Below are 18,732 nucleotides of genomic sequence, written 5' to 3' on the forward strand. Positions count from 1 at the left end.
ACCAGTGTGAAAGTACACAATATGTGATGCCATCCAGGTAGCCATGTTTGTAATAAATAGTGAGATATGACTTTTATGAGACAACTGCTATAATAAACACGTATGTCTATTTTGTAATGTATTAGAATATAAGTAATGAGAGAATTACTGGAAAACAATTACTGCAAGAAACATGTTTCATGATTGAGGCACATCTTAGTCATTAACTAAGTCTTGACTGTTACATTCCCATTTTTTTGTGAGAGAATAGAACAAATGTTTTTATAAAACATGAAGCTCTCAGTACTACCTTTCAGAGATTTTTAAGCAGAATGGCAGCTTGCCTTGTCCATCCATTGCTCAATTTCAACTTCTAAAACACGTTTTAAAGAGTTAAGTATTAATAAAAATTTTTGCATCCATACAAAATCAATCTTAGAGTCATTTATCTGTGAAGTGTTAGGAATGAGTCATAATTTTATGAGGTGCCATTTTTCTATAGTATATTAAATGCAAGAGAGTGTCAAACATATTGCCACTAATGTTTATTGTTAAGTCTGCCAAAAGCATATTGTTCAAAACAATGTTTGCTGTATCTCATATAGCTTGAAGCCTAAATTAAATGAGCTGCTTTGCTGCAGTCAACAGGAGAAAAGAATTCTTTCCTGACCTCAGCTCTTTGCTACATAGTTGGCCCTTCTCTAGTGGCCCAAATCTCAGTCTTTAATGTATATTAAAGCAACTGCATTCTTTTCTACAGGCTAAAAGATTCAGGGTCTATCTGAATTTGTAGTCTATTCCAGGTACATATGCTTTGCATTAGGCAAGTGAGTGCTCTATCTTACATATGCATGGTTGTGTACAGAATTAGTCACTTACTGAAGTGTTACCGGGGGGGGAAAAAAAATCACAGCAGCTAACGTGGACATGAAAATATGAGTAATCTGTGTTGCGTTTCAGCTACTTTTGTCCAGAAGGCTCTGTGAGGCTGTGTGTATCATTAAGATCCTACTGTATAATTAGAACTCTTTCATCTAGAGAATAGCCTAAATAAGCAGTACAAGAACACAAGAAGCCTCTAATTCATAAAAGTGGTGATAATACTGTAAGGCATTCCTTTAGTTTTGACCTTCATGCTCTGAAGTACACAGGATTTCTAAGTGGTGATACAACCATTACTTTTTCAGGGTTAATTTGAAATTACACACTACCCAGATCACCTTGAAAGATCACGAGAGTCTGTATGTGAATATTATTGACAATTGAAAACTAACTACAATCTTTTCATGCACCCTTTTGCAGCCCTCCCCGGTTGTGATTCATGAGAATGAATATAAGTTGTGCTTTCTAAAAAAGAGGACTTGATTCTGAATGTGATGTATACTTGTCTAAGCCACAAAAATACTATGGAAGGAGAGGCCCAGGGCTAAAATAGCAGTTGTTTTTCAAGCTAGAATTGAAATCAATTGGCAGCACTGCACAGGAGAAGCTTGCACAGGATCTTCCTGAACTCTGTTTGATTTAAGCAAGTGTTGGCTATCCTCATTTTCATGAAGTTAAGATTATCTTTTTTCAATAAATTATATAGAAAATATCACTTCTAATCAGGCCTTTTCACTTAAAAAAAAATCCTTGGGCTTCCTGACAGAAAAATCTGGTAATATCTTGGATACAAGCAAGAGTTAATACAAAATTGCAGCACTTTTCTAAGTGTTTTGAGCAGTGGCCTTATGATTGCAAAGTCTGTCAGGGTTTTTAATGGTTCACATTTCAGTATCAAAACTATGGGTGGCATTGGGTGTTGAAGTTTTGCACCATTTAAATCTGGCAGCTGTTTAATTTACCTTTACATAACAAAACCTTCTTGGAATAAAAAGGGAAATTTTCAATAAGACTAGTCAGCACAAGATCACTAGATACCACTTTAGCTGTATTGCATAGTTCTTTATAGTGTCTCACTGAGTATAGGTAACAATTTCAAAGGGATGGACTCTCTAGGTTTCTGAATTCCTTGTGCTTCAGGACAGGGCTGACAGGAAGTACAGAATGAATGAAACTGGATGCAACAGCTTACCACCTATAACTGCCAATCTTAATGGGGGAAGTGACTACAGCACCTAGGGTATGGTGGTGAGGGTGACCCTAGTCCTCTCGGTCACTGCTAAGTAGGAAGGATTAGAGCATTCCCCAGGTTGCTGACATCTGTTATAGCCATAGCATAACTACAAGCACAGATAATTTGTAGTACTCTTCCAATTCCTCTTGACTCCCTACCTAGCAGAAATTTGCTACTGCAAAGAATAATGTACCCATTTTAACATGATTTCTTGTAGTTCTTGCATGAAGGAGTGCCTTTGTCCTGGACATGAGGAAGGTTACTGTCCAGGCTGATCGCTGTCTTTCATGCCGCTCTTCATCAGTTGTTTTACTACAGGCACTGCTAAGCAGTGCTCAGGATGGTCAGCATGAAGATTCTTCCTGTAATCATGACTGTAGGTTCATCCCACCATTTCTTACCCATGTTTATGTCATTTTGAAGGTAGATTGTATTTCCAGGTGCTACTAAACAATTACATTTTAAAAGGATCAGAAATGTTATATTTCCTTTTTTTAAGCAGAGCATAGCCAGAGTCTTCTCAGCAGTGCTCAGCGACAGGACAACAGGCAATGGGCACAAGCTGAAACACATTAAATTCCATCTAAACATAAGAGAACAGCTTACTGTGAGAGTGACTGAACGCTGGAATAGGTTGTTGAGAGTGATTGTGGAGTTTCCATTCTTGGAGACATGGCCCTGGGCAACCCACTCGAGCTGACCCTGCTTGAGCAGGGGTGTTGGACTCCATACAATTCAGGTGTCTTCCAACCTCAAATATTCTGTGATTAGACTACCTTCTTTAATGCAGCCATCAATGATTTATGCCTTTTACTTTGAGATTGAATAACTGTAACTGATTCAATAGGGTGAGGCCTCATGACCACTAAGCATGAAGCTGTTAGAGATTCACAGCCTAATGGTGCAAATGAGATACCTACAACCAAATCACATTAGTGTTTCATGTCTATCCTGACTTGGGTGTGTTTGAGGAGGAATCTGAGAGTCGGGCTGACTACACATTACCATCCTGGAATTGTCCTAAATGAGACCACATCTCTCCCTCTCTGTTCTGCACAGTAAGCAGCAGAGGTGACTGAGCTAGCTGCCTTGCCGCTGACAAAACTGGCTGCCAGCATCTCTCCCCATTGGCACATCTTCCCCTCTGGTCTTGAATAGGCAAGTGTTGTTAAGCTAGTCTATAAAGCTGCAGGAGTTCCACAAGGGAGAGGTGTTGCTGAGAAGCTTCTCTTTGGAATTAGCAGGGAGTTCTTACTCTTTCAAATGTTCTGAGGACAAGCACTATCTGCTGCTTGCTGCACAGGGTTTGTAAGCATTACTGCTTTATGAAAGGGTAATTTTCAAGAATGAGAAAGAATCATTTCAACCAGAATAGTTCTGATCTATGATTCTATGTCTCTGTACATTTCAAATAAACACAGTTTAAAATTCAGCTTCCTTAGACTTTGTTTTCTCCCCCTAAATGTTAGAGATTGTGTCATTCAGATGTGTTGGAGTATTTACCTCCTTTTCAAAAGCTACCCATACAGAAATATTTGGCTTTCCTTCAAATGAAACAGCATAAAAAGAAGAAAGAATTGCTGAGCACGCAGGTTAGCAACAGTTGCACTTTAAAATGATTGATACTTTAAAATTACTACAGGACTGAATTTATACTTGTGAAAATGGAACAAAAGGTATAGCAGAGAGGCCATGAAAATCAGGTCTATACTATGACTGGTTGGACTCATGACATTTGATTAGATTACTAGCAATAAAACTCGCACAGATCATGGAGTTAAACATGTTTGTACAGTGAGGCCCCAGCTGTACTGGCTTGGAGAAGTGCAAAGAATTTGCAAACAAAATAGCTCACTTAAAAAAGCAGATGCAGAAAACTCAGGTATTTTGATGTTATGCTTCCAAATATGAGCGGAATGTGATTTTTTTAACTTTTAAATATGCTTTTCAAATTCCTTTCAGTGGATAGCAGGTCTAAAAAAAAAAAAAAACCACCCTCAACCAATCCAAAAGATTTTAAGCAAATAACTGATCAGTAATTTTAATGTTATTCCTGTGACACGGGAACTAATTGTATGTATTACCGATTTCAAATGTTAGAGCCTTAATAAAAACTGAGTACATATTTAGCCAGGCCTATCAATCAGTATAAAGTTACATGAGGCATTAATACCAAGACCCCCTTCCCTATACCACCAGAAAAATGATCCTCTTTCTTATCTTTTCAGTGTGGCAAGCTCTTTTACCCATTTCTTTCACAAGCTGCTGTTGCCACTATTCCCCTTCACGAGCCTTCGCAGCTGACTCAAGTTGATGGCCACACTTCCACTGACTGCTGTAGAGTAACTGCCAAACCTGTTTCATACTGTAAGACTGGTGCTATCTGTAACTCCTCATTTCTGAATTTGCTCATATGTATGTCATTTCATTATATATATGTCATTGTGGAAATGATACATATTTAAAGTATGGACAGAAAAAAGTGCTTTGTTTTCTTTTTTGTTTTGCTGAAATAGTCAAATCTTTAGGAGTTAAGGCACAGCATGGCTAAAACAGGTGAAAAGTACTATATTTTAAAAGTAAACTTTTCTACTACAAAAAAGGAGGAAAATGACTTGAGGATGCTAATCAAGCAGTAGAAGAACTCCTTAAGGAAGTATGTTGGTGTCAACTGTGTGATACAGGCCAGTTTCTGACTGAGGAAAGAATGGTTGTGTTAATTAAAACACACAAGGTATGGGCCCAGAAGCAGAGATTATTGGCAATAGTTACTGTGTTCTGCAGACAATAGGAAGCAGGATTTTGACTGGCCATCTGGTCTGCACTCTATAGCTACAGCTGTGTTAGCTAGCTTAGAGGAGGAGCTGCAGCTGTGTAATGAATACATACAGTGTAGGAGGGTGTGATATTTATGGCAAAGATAAGAATTGATGAAAAAGTAGGACTGGACACGCTTTAGGTTTAAGATGTCATTTCAAATCCTGTTGTCTATGATTCAATGCTGGACATTTCCTTAAAATATATTCAGACACCTGAAATAAGGGATTTGATTCATAACTTTGCTGTAGTGTGCATAAATACAAATGTTAGGAATTAGTATACAGTTGCCCACGTCCAATTGTTCTAAACACAGTTACACAAGCACAGAATTTTTCTGCCAAGCAGAATGATCAGATGTCTTTGGTTTGACAGCTTAGTATCTAAGAATTTTGAATGTCTTTTAGATAGCTCAGAACTGTGAACACCTTGAGCACAATTCATTTTATATTATTCATGGCAATGAATCAGACTCAGAATTAGAGATGGTCTGGGTGTCTGGGTAGAAGAACAAATTGTCATCACAAGACATCTTCACTGATGTAACTTGGTATTTATACTTTAGGAGAAAAAAATTACAGTTTTTTAATAGGACTTTTTTATATTTACATAAATATATATACAGCAGGTGTCAAACATTCTACCTATGGTCCCTTCTACAGAGGTGATAAATAAATAATTTGAATATAACTGTCTAAAGATATACCTTTCCCTAGAGGACATTATTTACCTGCCACACACAAAGCTATTTGTGATGGTTCATGTACTGGTAGAGAAGTATTAACCTACCCACCAGTTACCAGCAGACAGGAGCTAACATGCAGTTGCCACAGCACACAGTACCAACAAAAAGTTAGCCTGTAACTGGGTGGAAAAAGAATTGCCAGCAAGATTTCCTTATTTTTGCCTTGTAAAAGAAATGTACATTGGATGGTAGGTACTGCCTTGGAAAAAAGTATTCAGCTACAAGCCCTTGAATAGGGAATTAGTCACATTCCTGGTTGCTTTTCCTGCGCCCAGGAGAGTTTGTGACAAACACAGACAAGTGTGAAAAGCTTTGATAATCCAGAGATAACATTCATCTGAAGAGCTGGTGTCCCTGGAGCAAGGAGGGAAAGTGTTATTCTCTAGTATTCCTTAAAACACTCAAAGCAAACGGGTGTTATTCTGCCTATGAAGACATCCTCAGAAATCTAGTTCTATTAAGTGCTATTGCCTTAAGAAGTACTATAAGAATGCCCTATGTCTTCAAGAAGCGTTTGTTCTCAGTGAAAAAAAAAAAAAAAGGGCCACAGCAAATCCTTAAATATAAGGGTGGACGAAAGTAGCTGGCATTTGTTTCTAATTTGCGTTTATCTTATTTCATTGCAAATTTTAATTCATCACTTCCAAATGAATATGGAACATTTCATTTGCTGATCTTTTGCATTAATGCGGTCAATATAATTGGATCTGAAGTGAGCTGTTTGCCAGACTTTCTAACTGCTGCCAAGAAAAACTTGGGTGTCATTTTAGAAAAATCCATGGGTGGAGGAGGAGGAGATCATGACCATCTGTCTGTGCATCAAAGGCTAAATCATTACAGGGGAAAAAGAACTTCTCTGTTGTGTTTGCCAGCCATGTTCCCCTCTAAAGTAAGTTCAGTTAGTAACTTTTGAAGATAAACATTTTCAAAATTATCCTGTGGGCTCAAACATTTCTTGGAAGGAAGTTGGGGAAAAAATTAAAGAACAAAACTGCACAATTTGGAAGTGAATGATATAGCAGGAGGGTCACATTGGAGGAAAAGTATACAGTCTCTTTGGAACCTTCCTAAATGCTTTCTGCTGCATCCCTCTCAGTTCCAGGATCTAACAAGTATATAGAAAAGGAAGCACATAGTCTCTTATTTGTTCTGCAGACAAATTACACACATTCCATGCCCCATAGCATTTACAGACTTTTTGACTTAGCATTTAACAAAGGAACAATAGACTAACAGCGTTTGAGATGTGTGACAGTAGATATGCACCTGGACCCATTTGAGCCTTAGAACTTCAGTTGTCAGTCAGAATAATAATCTGTAAAGTAAACATTCTGCAAAAAAAATTGCAGAGAGAAGAGGGGCATTATCTGTAGTATAGCTAATACTTTGCTCTTTTTATTTAGTTGTTGTTTAATGCACTGCAAAATTAAAATCTTGGCATCATGCTGAAATCCATCATAAGGAGCTAAACTATGAATGTCTCTGAAAAGCCATCAGTCCTTCAAACCAGGAGTCACTACTGCAGAAGTGCTGTGGGATCCTTTAATGAGTAGTCACTGTGACATAAAAGTGTCTATGATGAGAGTGAAATAACAAATTGAAAATGCCAGTAACCATGGGAGTTCTGTTTAGACTGCCACTTCCAGCATTGCTACTGCTCTAGCTGAGTCTGCTACAGTAACTGTCTTAGTTCCCAGAAGTTCCACCTTCTAGCATACTTTCTCATCAAAATATTTGCATTTTGCAAGGTATGACACCTAAGTCCAGGCACTGTTACTTAAAAATATTGCTCTGGCTTCTCTGAGCAGGAATTCTTCGTAGTGTCAGTCTTCAAAGGAAAGATTTACAGTTCTTATCAGGAGTATGGGGTTTTTCTTTGTATTAAGATTCTGAATTCTCTCCTTCTTTGAAGATAAGAAACCCCTGCTATCACAGACTTTATCTGAATACGAATGGGCCCCTGGATTTGATAAACTGTTCAGGACTACTAGGATCACATCCTAAATATGTGCACATTGAGAGTTCAAAAGGTGATTTAATTTTACCTTTGTATGCTTGCTTTTCTTGATTCCTATCTTTTCTGATAATAAGCAGTAAAATTTAAAAATGCGATTTAAAAAAAATGGCTTCTTGGAGTTATACTTCATGTTCTGGTCCAACATTTTAAAATAAAAAAAATATTTTATAGGCAGATCAGGGTGTGACTTTTGGAAAAAATCTATTGCTCATTTTTAATAAATGCAAAACCAAGCACAAGTGAATTTTTAATATGCAAACATCAATAGCATGTTCCACATACTTGAAATGGAACAAACACAATTTGAATTTGCAGTACATTCTGAACAGAGAACCACAGCATTCCACCACATCTGGAATCTCTGAAGATATATATGTATTACAAGTTTCTTTCTAACAATAACTGCAAAGTATTAAATCAGCCTCAGGTAATAAAATGCCAGCATGAAAATAAATGTAAAAATATAATTGCCTAACTAGGATTTTTAAGAGGTATTGACAACTCAGATTATCCTTTTACATTATCGAAGTTGAATTATATCTTGGAAACGAACTTAAAATCTGCAAGTTCTCAATAAAATCAAAATTAGTTCACTGCAATGGTATGGCTGAGTTTGCTAAATTGTTTGCATCAGGCTTCTCGCTTGAATTGTGTATTAATCATCTTTTTAAGCCTTTAGTCTTTAAGTTAACAGTGCAACAGGATTTGTGTATTTAAAAAAATAAAATCAAAGGTTAAAAGGGTAAAATCTAGTAATTACGCACTCCTGTTACACTTGCAGAAATCTGGTGGTAAAGAATGAATTTGTTTCATTATAATGAAAAGTATATATAACATATGTATACTGTTTCAGAACATTCTCCTAAGTTTAAAAAAAAAAACCCCACAAACAAGAGTAGATACTTTTCTGTGTTGTTACTGTGTCACAGTCCACATGGTCAACAAATAGTTGAATAGTAAAATCTACTGTCTGTGCTGAATAATAGGATATCCTGTAAAGCAGGAGTGTTAGAAATCTGTAGAGAGGATTGAATTGGAAAATTGCCAGAAGTTCAAGGGCCACATCTATTTTGCATAAAATGGAGCAGATGGTAGCTAACTTCATCTTTGATACCATGGCACGGTCCGCAGAGATTATAAATCCTAGCATGAAATATTCCATTTCTTTCTTGCATTGAGCAGGTGATAAAGGAAAATACAACATATCTTGCAGATATTTTGAAACACCTACTTTGAAAATGCTGCATTATTGTTTCTAACCTATGTTTTTCTAGCAATAGTTCTGGTTTGAGCACCTACAACTAATAGCATACTGTTGATTAGTAACTAATTGGCAGTTTCTTGGCCATATTGTTGGAGCTTTGCCTATGCTGGCCCAGAGATTTACCCTGTTTCTTAGGAAGTCTTTTTGCTGTGTTACACAATCATTTATAAATCCTTCATCATTATATTTGATCTATCTGATGCCACTCACAGGCATAACCAGATCAACCAATAGATCAAATGCTGAGAGTCAGTATCTGAAATTCTTACACTACTCAAAAAGCTTGTGGGACATTAACATATTGCTAAGGAGAGGATGTCTTAGATTGTCCCTGAGGACAATCATCTAATAGCTATTTAACATGCCATGAGTGTGTACAACTATCAGGTTTTTGGTTGAGAGTGTAAGAGATTTAGAGCCTAATTCAGCAAATCTTAAATTTAAAAATAGTTTCTCTCATATTAAGCAGAGCAAGTAAACACATAAAAAAATACTTTAAATAGAAATCTTAACGTGTACATCAAAATTCCAGGAAGCCCACATCATCTGTATATCCAGACTAAGGAAGTAAATGACAGAAAAATGTGTTATGGATGGTATTGAATCAGTCACTACTTGTAGACATCTCTGTGCTGCACCATATCAAATTAACACTGGGTATGATATGTGATTTAATATAAAGGCTCTTAACTGGTTTTAGTTCTATTGCTAAAGTTCAGAAACAAAACACTAATCTGAAAATACTAGTATTACAGATTGAAGAAGGCTAAAGTCTGAAGTCAAAAGAAGTATAGAATAGTTTTGTCCGCTGTCCACAACTTGTTCGTACAGTGTAAAATACATTGGATATCTGATAATTAAAATTGTGTTCTTTTGTCTTTTGGAAATACTTACGCATTTTCTGTGATAAGATTTAAAATATAGGTGCAAGCTTATTACTGAACTTCTGGTATATCCAACTACTGTACTATATTGGGGAATATTTTACTTTGATCTACTTTGTAGATCCCTACAAAGGCATATATGGGTTAGATTTTTGGTGCAACTACTTTGTAAGAAAATAGTTCAAATTTGATTATTCATAACTGATCTGTTAGTAGAAAGATGGCCCAGAAAGTATTTATAACATGTAATTCCTAGTGCTTATATATCTATTTCCTTCAAAAAAGGAAAATGGACGATGTTTTGTCATCCAAAGTTATAACCAGTATTATCTATCACTTGTGAAGCCCAGCCTTAGCATGTCTGCTTTGCTCTGATCTGACTGCAGAGAGCAAACCGCAATCTAGGTGGCTTAAATGGTGGAGAGCTCACTGGTACTGCCACATGTCTTTCAGATCCTGCTCCCCTTCTCCCATGTAGGTGTTGCTGAACAGTGGACATAGCTTTGTAGTTTGGTATTGCTTGTCAGGATCTCTGGCTAAACCTTTAAAAACTGTTCGAGAGCTGAGGGAAGCTCAAATACATTCTTTGTTGGAGCCTGCTGGGGCTGTAGCTTTCACTGTTAGTACTACCCAATTTGTGATGAATAGATCCAATCTCATGATGTGATAACAGCCACAGAACCGAAGAATTGTATCCATCAACTGCAATAGCATTAGAGCTGCTGCTATTTGTTTCAGGGTCTGACTCGGTGCAAAACCTAAGGGGCATCACTGCAAACTAAGGGGTAGTACTAAGGTTTACCACTTCCGATGAAAGCTGTCCTGAGCCTACATAAATGGTAATATTTCCATTTTATAGATGGGAGCACATGAGAGAGATCAAATTATTTCTTGCAATATTACAGACAGTTTAGCATTCAGGAATTTCCGCTCTTGTCCTAGTACTGAAATAGGAAAACAAAAAATCAAGGAGGAAAAAAAATTTAGAAATTATTGCAACTGCATCTTTTCTCTTCCTTTGAGGATTTTGTTTTCAAGCAATGGCTTCCTCTCACAGCTTTTAATACTTAATTAGTCATTTTCATCAGCATGGAGTTGTAATTTGTTACTTCTATCTTCCGATTATGAAATATGACAGAATTCTAAATATTTAATGGGAATGGGATTATTAGCAATGTGCCCTTGTTGCATGCTGCATTGTTACCCTCTTTAGTATCATAAAAATATATAATGTACCTATAGCAAAGAGACCTTAGTAGAGCATACAGATGGAACTGAATTCCTAAAGCACCCATAGGTCTGCAAATGTTATTCTCAAGATCTCAATACAGTCTTTTTAGTTTATTATACAGGAACAGCAGTGAAAAAAATCTTTCTTCATCTTTCTTTAATACTATTCAAATATATACTGGTACAAAATGATCAGTTTGATTACACCCTAAAATTGAAAAGACCATTTAGGTTTTGGTTGGTGTTAATCAACAGAAAGTAAGTTTATGATTTAATATTTTACCATATGGGATATTTTTCCTGCAGGTTATAATGCCCCTCAGAGTATTCTGGGTTCTTTGCTCACCATTTTTAAACAAATTTTTCTAATGTTCTTAGAGAAAGCTCAGACTCTGTGGAAGGCGTATAGAGAAATACTCTAATTTGAAATAGAATAGTACAAAACATTATGGTTTGAGACTTTGAGAATCATGTAGTGACATCTTTTTTTGTTCATGTGTTAAGCCACTGAAGGAAGATTATTATAGTATCTGGTAGTCAATGCAAGAACACAGAGGTGAAAAGCCTCCCAGATTATTCACTTGGCATTGGTCATTTTGAAAAGATAAATCCATGGTATAAGCAAAACACAGATTTTTGTTTACAAGGTGATGGAAGGAAAAAGGACAAGTACTTTATGGCTCCTAAGGTAAGCTTTTCCCACTGAAAGACCTAACTCTAGGTTGGCGGTATATTTGCAATAGCTGAAATGAAAATTTTATTGGCCACTTCAAAAATGTGTCAAATCAGTGTGGGATTTTGATATAAGACATAAAAATAGAACAGCAGCCCAAAACATTCGCTGCTCATAGGCAGATATGCAAAGAAAAGCCTGCAGTGTACTTGGGGCTGTGTGATCAAGTTCTACCAATATTAAACCAGCTATGGGAAGGGGAAGATCATGACAAAGTCAGATTTTCTTTATAGACCAGCTGGTGAGACCAACAAGATTACTCATATGACAGAGAAATAAATTAGCAGCAACCACAGAGGTAGGCTGCGTTAAGAATAAGTAAAATTTATTATACAGTGGTCAAAAAGAACATGAAATTGTTTGAGTTGCTGGAGCAAAGTGAAACGCATGGCTCATCTTGTGTAGTAAAAGCAAAAGCACTGCCTAACCAATAATAAACTACCCACCTTCCTTTCTGCTGCCAGTTGCTCTCAGCTCCACCAGAGACAAAGATCAGGTCAGTAGCAGGGTGTCAGTCAGTGGTTCCTACAGTCTTGATTGCTCTGTAAATCACAACAGTCCATCTGGAACGGCTGCTGCAGAAGCTGATTTTCATCTCACATGTATCTTCTCTCACCTCTGTTAGGCTCTGTTACACACCAGCTATCTCTAGCTTCCATTCTGCCATCTCTTATTCTTCTGTATCTTGACCACTGCAGATATAAAAGCATATCAAGGGCATTTTTAAAGCTTTTTTTCCTTCATTAACTGGGGCCCTTCTTCCTCACTGTGTTCTTCAGCCTCATTTTGAGGTTTTATCTAGCCAACAGCTATACAGCCAGGATAGCACCTAAGCCTCCCAATAGTCAAAAAGAAAACCTATTTCAAAGAGCATTCCTTAAAATTCTCAGAATGCACACTTTCTCAATAAACCTTATAAAAAAGTCCAACAAGAATAATCAGAATATGCTACATATGGATGATTAACTTCTTCAGGGCTGATTAAAAGAAAAAAGTAGTTAGGCGGAAATAGTACTAAAATTGTTTTTTCACTATGAAAAAATTCTGAAGATGCTTTGTCCTACATCTATAAGGAAGAGTTCATAAAAGAAAACTGTAACTCAAGACTGATGTCATCAGAACTATTGCTATTCTGAATCTGCCTTAATGTCTAGTTGCTTAATTTAGTTGCTTCACTCATTTCTCTTCAGACAGGATTTTAATTTTTTAATTTTAATTTTTTATTTAATTTTTTTGGTATCCTCTAAAATTCAAGTTTGGAGGAAAAATGAGGTTGCTGATTTGGAAAACAAAGATTTCTACAATAAATCTCCTCAAATAGATTTTATGTTATCGTGTGGCTCTTAAATTTGCAGGCACTAGGAATATAAATTTCAATCTGTGAATATGTAGGACTGTAATTTTTTTAACTCAGTAGTAGGAAACGAGATATAGGCAAACAGTCTGTCCCTCTGCCTGGAAAGCTTTCCAGTCAGAAGCTCTATGGTAAGGAGATGCCTAACAACAGAGGGTTAGGCTTAGAACAGTTTTCAATCAGATCAAGATCTGAGGATTTTTTTAAAAAACATTCATATTCTCTTTTATTGTCAAGTGTACATTTCTATTAGTACTATACAATCTTTCAGTTTAGATTTTTTAATCCCAGAGACAGAAGCTATTAAAATAGAAATTATTATCAATCTCAATACTTTTCTTTCAACCTGTGTTTTTTCAGACTTGAATACTCCCTGAAACTATATAACTGGAATAGAACTGCTCTACTCTTGGGCAAACACCTACATTCTTACTTTCTCAGAAATAAATATTACTCTTTACATTTGCCTCCCATTCTAGCTCCCAGTTTTCCCACAAAAAGAACCAGGCCCGCATTCTAGCAAACTAGGATTTCTATACTTTTAAATAGCTAACTTAAAAAGAATTTAATCCTAATCTATCCTATTTTATTCTGCTCTGTGGGCTGTGTTCAGTCAATCAGAGCCTTATCAACCTATCCACACCAGTAAAAAAACAAAAACAAAACCCCCACAACTGAAAAAGTAAAAGAATGCAAATGTTTCCCTTGTACTTTTATATTATCTTTGATTTTCTTTTTCCCCTCAGTCTGGACACACATGCATTGCACTTTCATAGCTGTAGTCTATTTAATGTCCAAAACATTTTCTACTCCTCCTGAAAACTACAAAATTATGAAGATCCTGATTAGTGCCACAAATAGTAATGATTACTGACACTATTACTGTTTCTGTAAATATTGTGTATTCTATTAATATTCAGCTTTATACTCAAAGATAACTGATCAGTGCAAAAGGGTACCAATAGCTGATCAGTTCATCATAACGGCTTTCAACGTACCATTCTGGAAACTGTAAAAATGCCCAAGAGAATTGATCCTGCCCCAAGGAGCTGGCAAAGGTCCCAATTCCGGCAGCAGATCCACATGGAAGCAATTCTTGTCCACTACACATCCTTTTGTGTAATTCAATTTATTCATAGAAAATACATTTCTGATATCTAAGGCATCAAGTTTCTGCTTTTTCTGTAATATTGTTCAGTAAGTTTAGCTGTCTTATGGTTTACAATGCTATTCAAGGTTTTACAATAATGTAAACCTTTACGTTCAGTGCTAACACTTTTAAAGTACAATTCTTGAGTAAAAATGCAACCAAAACAGTAAATATCTGAGAAAAGACACTGCAGAAACCTTTCTAACTTAAATACATTTTATTTTAACGTGCTACAGTAGAAATTAGTTAAATTAAATATTTTCTTAATCCAATTAGCACAATATTGGATTATATATGGTACGGAAGCTATGTTCTGTTAATGCATACAATAATATCTGGTTTGGACTCTGGAAGTATATTGCTTTCAATATTTCTGATGTTTAAAAGGGTAAATTTATCAGGTGGATACATTCTATTCCTCCTCTCCAAAATAATACCAAATTGAAAATACTCTAAATGAATTACAGGATTCTATGATTTCATGGGAGCAGGATCTCTTCCCCTATTATAGATCATTAATTGGTTAACAATGTGAATGAACGTGGCTGCTTCTGCAAATTGTTTTCAATTAGCTGTTGAAATAGAAAACTCATCTGAGAAACTGCTCTGAAATTATATCGCAAGTTTCCCAAGTGAGTACTTTGCTAGTGAACTAAAAGAGCAGTCCTGTAGCTTAAGCCACTAGAGACTGTTTATAATTAATGCCTATTTTTTCACAGGTGCTTTTTTAATATATTTTGTCAGGGTATTGGCATTTTATAGCTAACCCAGATTTTTGTCACACTGAAAGTTGCTGTTTTAGTCCATACATTATATATTGATAGAAGCAAGGTGTGCTGTTATATTTCTAAGTCAATTCCACTAGGTTAACTTCCAGAAGATTATTTTATTTAAAAAATAACTTTTTGTCAATGCCAGTAACCTAAGTTGAATAACTATGAGAAAGTCTTCTCTAAAATAATAATTTTGAACAGAAGGCTGCCCTTAAGTATCACTGCTCCATATATACAACTGCTTCCTGATGCTTCATCCTTATCTTTCCTGAAAAGTAAAATACTACCCTGTCTCGAACCTTCAAAGGGATAAGCTGGTTTTTTACTGACTTGTGCAAGGCCTTTTAAAAAACTCATTTTGAGGACTGGCAGATCTGGTGAGTAATCCCAGCTTGTAGTAAAGGATACGCGCAGTGTTCACATTAGCTTAGAAAAACATGAAAAAATATAATTTTAAAAAAATTCTGTCAAATTCAGATAGGCATCTGTTTATTGTAGAAGCTTAATATCTGTACTCCACCTGTCTAAATAAAAGCAGAGCAGTTGACTGATTCATTGTTAATGCCTCCCGGTGAAACCATATACTAGAAGTGTGACACTAGAGAAAACTACGAGTCTGGCATCTTTTGTTTGTGACAATGAAATTAACTACAAACCACAAATTGTTTAGGGCTTCAGTGTTTTGCTAGATGTTTAAGGTCTAGAAAAATTATTTTTACCACACATAGATTTGTACTAATATATTAACACAATTAGGGAAATCACCCTGCAAATGTCTGCTGCAGGCATATAAAAAAAACTTGTTAAAGAAATCTGTGGGCTGCAGAATGTTATGATCGAGATCCCTTAAAGAATTCTGTGCAGCCTCTGTTTATCTGTATTGTTTGTTAGGATGGATTTTATTGCCATAGCATTGTTATTTGTGATTTAATACAGCTTGTTCATAGAATTAAAAGTTATTTTTTAGCTTTTGTGACATCAGAATAGCATTTCTGTTGTCCTAGGCCACAAGAACTTTCAGCTGGTACCAATGAAATACTATTAATTGCAATGTCATATGAAAATTCCCATTTTTCTCTGTAAATCATCACTCAAAGATCAAAAAAGCATCTGTCAAACTTCACTCTCCTATAACTCTCTCTACAGTCTTTCATTGCTACAGAGTCTAATGCTACATTGGTCTCCATTGCTACCAGCCCATTATGTGGGTCTATAACACAGAAACATCATCTTTACTGTAGCTGGCATGAAAAGTGCCATTGGCCTGACACAGCATTTGAAGAGAGAAATTAAAGGATACTTTCACTAGTTTTATCCACTTATGCAACACTGGAAGCTGGGATAATAATAGGGCATATTGAGAGGAAATGGAGCACTATGGGGTGTTGAGGAAAAGGAAGAACAAAGATAATCAACTTGAAGTGAGGTTAGCACTGAAATGGTGTCTTTCCTCCTTCTTCTATATGCTGTATAATGCAAAAAAAGCTGTAAGTTCTAGTTTGAGACTTAAGTAAAAGACTGTCATTATTTAAGGATACTTGTAGGATGCAGCAAAGTAATACACAAGTCAGCAGAATAATTCCGTTCATGATAAACAGCTAATAAATGTTAAAGAGGTGATTGACACAGACTGTCACTTGGACTCTAGCTGTGCTTTGGGAGCCAACTCAGACTCCAATTGCTCATGTGCCATCCTTACCCTCAGAATTCAGGAGATGCTGGGATAATAACGGTGCTTTCCCTTTGTTAACTCAGCTCTGTGAGAATCACAACAAATGAAACCTGGCTCTTGTTTGCAAACTGATGGAAGCTACAGTTGTGGCATTTCTCAGATCTCTCTTCTGGACAGAATGAGTGTCTCTTCATTCTAACTCTCCTGTAAGGGTACTCTCTACCCAGCAGTTATTTTAAAAAAAAAAAAAAGCTCTTAATTACTTTAAAGGTGTATCTACCCTTTTATCAAATTTGTCTGAAATCAGCCTGTGTGCTGACAACCTGTTAATGGGGCACGTATGGGCTATGATTGCACAAATCTCCTTTCCGTAGTAAACTAGACTAAATACCTCTAAGAAGCCAAATGAAAGTTTAATCTTTAAGAAATGTCATTTTAAAAAAAAATCCATTTCTTCTAGATGTTCCTACTAAATTTATGTCACGTTAATATTACTATTCAAATGTACAGGAATAAATAAGAAATTGTATTCTTTATATGAATTTTTGATCTCTCTTCCACATTTTCACATCAAAAATATGATTTTTTCAGTCAAGCTGTTTAGAACACCCAAGATGTCACACAGCAAATGATTGTCTTGTCTGCTTCAGAGCCAAGTCAATATTAACACCAATGAAGTACGCATCACCATGGTTTTCAGATGGACTTTGCATTTTGATTGAAGTACAAATATATCCAAGCTGCCAAACACATGCAGTCCAGGTAAGAAGCATGCATTCTGTTTTGTAATTTGGCAAGGGAACTACAAACTGGCTAAATTTTAGTCAAGGACCAAATATTCAAGAATCTGGAGGTGGAGAGTCTTGACAATATCAATTCTGTTTTAGAGTTGCTGCTCGCAACTTTAAGTTTTCTTCCAGCAGTACATTAATTCCTGTTAAGAACACTATATGCCCAACATGAGGGAGCCTGAAGGAAAGATAGTGAGTCAACTCTGAATATTGAGGCAAAAAGGAAATAGCTGTGTAGATATGAGGGCTGTTGGACAGTTTCAGACTTTATAAATAGCGGTCAGTGGATCAGAAAACTTATGGAAGAAAACCCACAGCACAATATTTTTTTTTTTAAACAAAGTTTTTAAAATACATAATTCTACCATTTTAAAGTTGTCATCCCTATGTTGCAGAGGAACTTTCTAAAACTGAAGAGAAAATCTTAATCTTCTAGAGACTGTACTCATCAGAACCTGTCAAAAAATACAGTTTAAGGGAAGGCATGAAATAAGTAGAATGTTTTAGAGGCCAACACTTTTTTTGATGGTTCCCAAACTTCATAAAGCAGTGTTAATGCAAAACGCTAGGACATGACTGGCTAGATTCGTAAGCAAGAAAAGGAAGTTGGAAGTGAATGCTGCCTTTCATCCAAAAGCCCAGACACTAGTGCATTCATCTGGAAGAACGCGCTAAGCAGAAAAGACCTCTGCCTAATTCCCTCTCCTGTTTGAGATCTGCTCATGCAGGCTAGTAGGTATTTTGGAATAAACCTCCTTGTTTTGTTTCATGTAAGTGTTCACTAAGTCAGAATGATTCAAGCCTGATGTGTAAACCAGGAACTGGGGAGGCAGGGCACCCTTGGCTTTTAATCTCTGTTGACACAGACGTTTAACATTCTTAAAGTGGAACAGCCAAATCAGAGAAGAGCAGCCAAAATGCCCTGCAAAACTCCAATTAGATCAGACCCATGGGAAGTGTTGATTCTAGGACTAATAAGGGGTCTCCCCTTACAGACTGTAAACTAATTGGCTAGTGGATATGACAGCAATCTCCATTGGTTTATGTTTTGTTATCCTAATAGTTTCTTTCTTTTCACTTTGGCAGCCAATCTGATAAAAATCAGTCATTGGCACAGACTCTCTCAGGATTCATGGACACATTTTACAGATGTGATGAAAATGCCACGAAATCAGTTTCAGTTCTAGTTTTATGGACAGAAACTGCT

General features: G+C 36.2%; 1 long non-coding RNA gene across 1 annotated transcript in view; it reads right to left on the bottom strand.

Annotated features, from left to right (window-relative positions):
• The window catches only part of LOC129210530 (uncharacterized), a 38,043-nt gene that overhangs the window by 13,237 nt on the left and 6,074 nt on the right, over positions 1–18,732 (bottom strand). The window contains exon 2 of the long non-coding RNA XR_008578563.1: positions 12,232–12,477. This is a non-coding gene — a long non-coding RNA (uncharacterized LOC129210530). The remainder of the gene's footprint in view (positions 1–12,231; positions 12,478–18,732) is intronic.

This window comes from Grus americana, chromosome 10, assembly GCF_028858705.1.
Source record: "Grus americana isolate bGruAme1 chromosome 10, bGruAme1.mat, whole genome shotgun sequence".
NCBI classification, from domain to species: Eukaryota; Metazoa; Chordata; class Aves; order Gruiformes; family Gruidae; genus Grus; species Grus americana.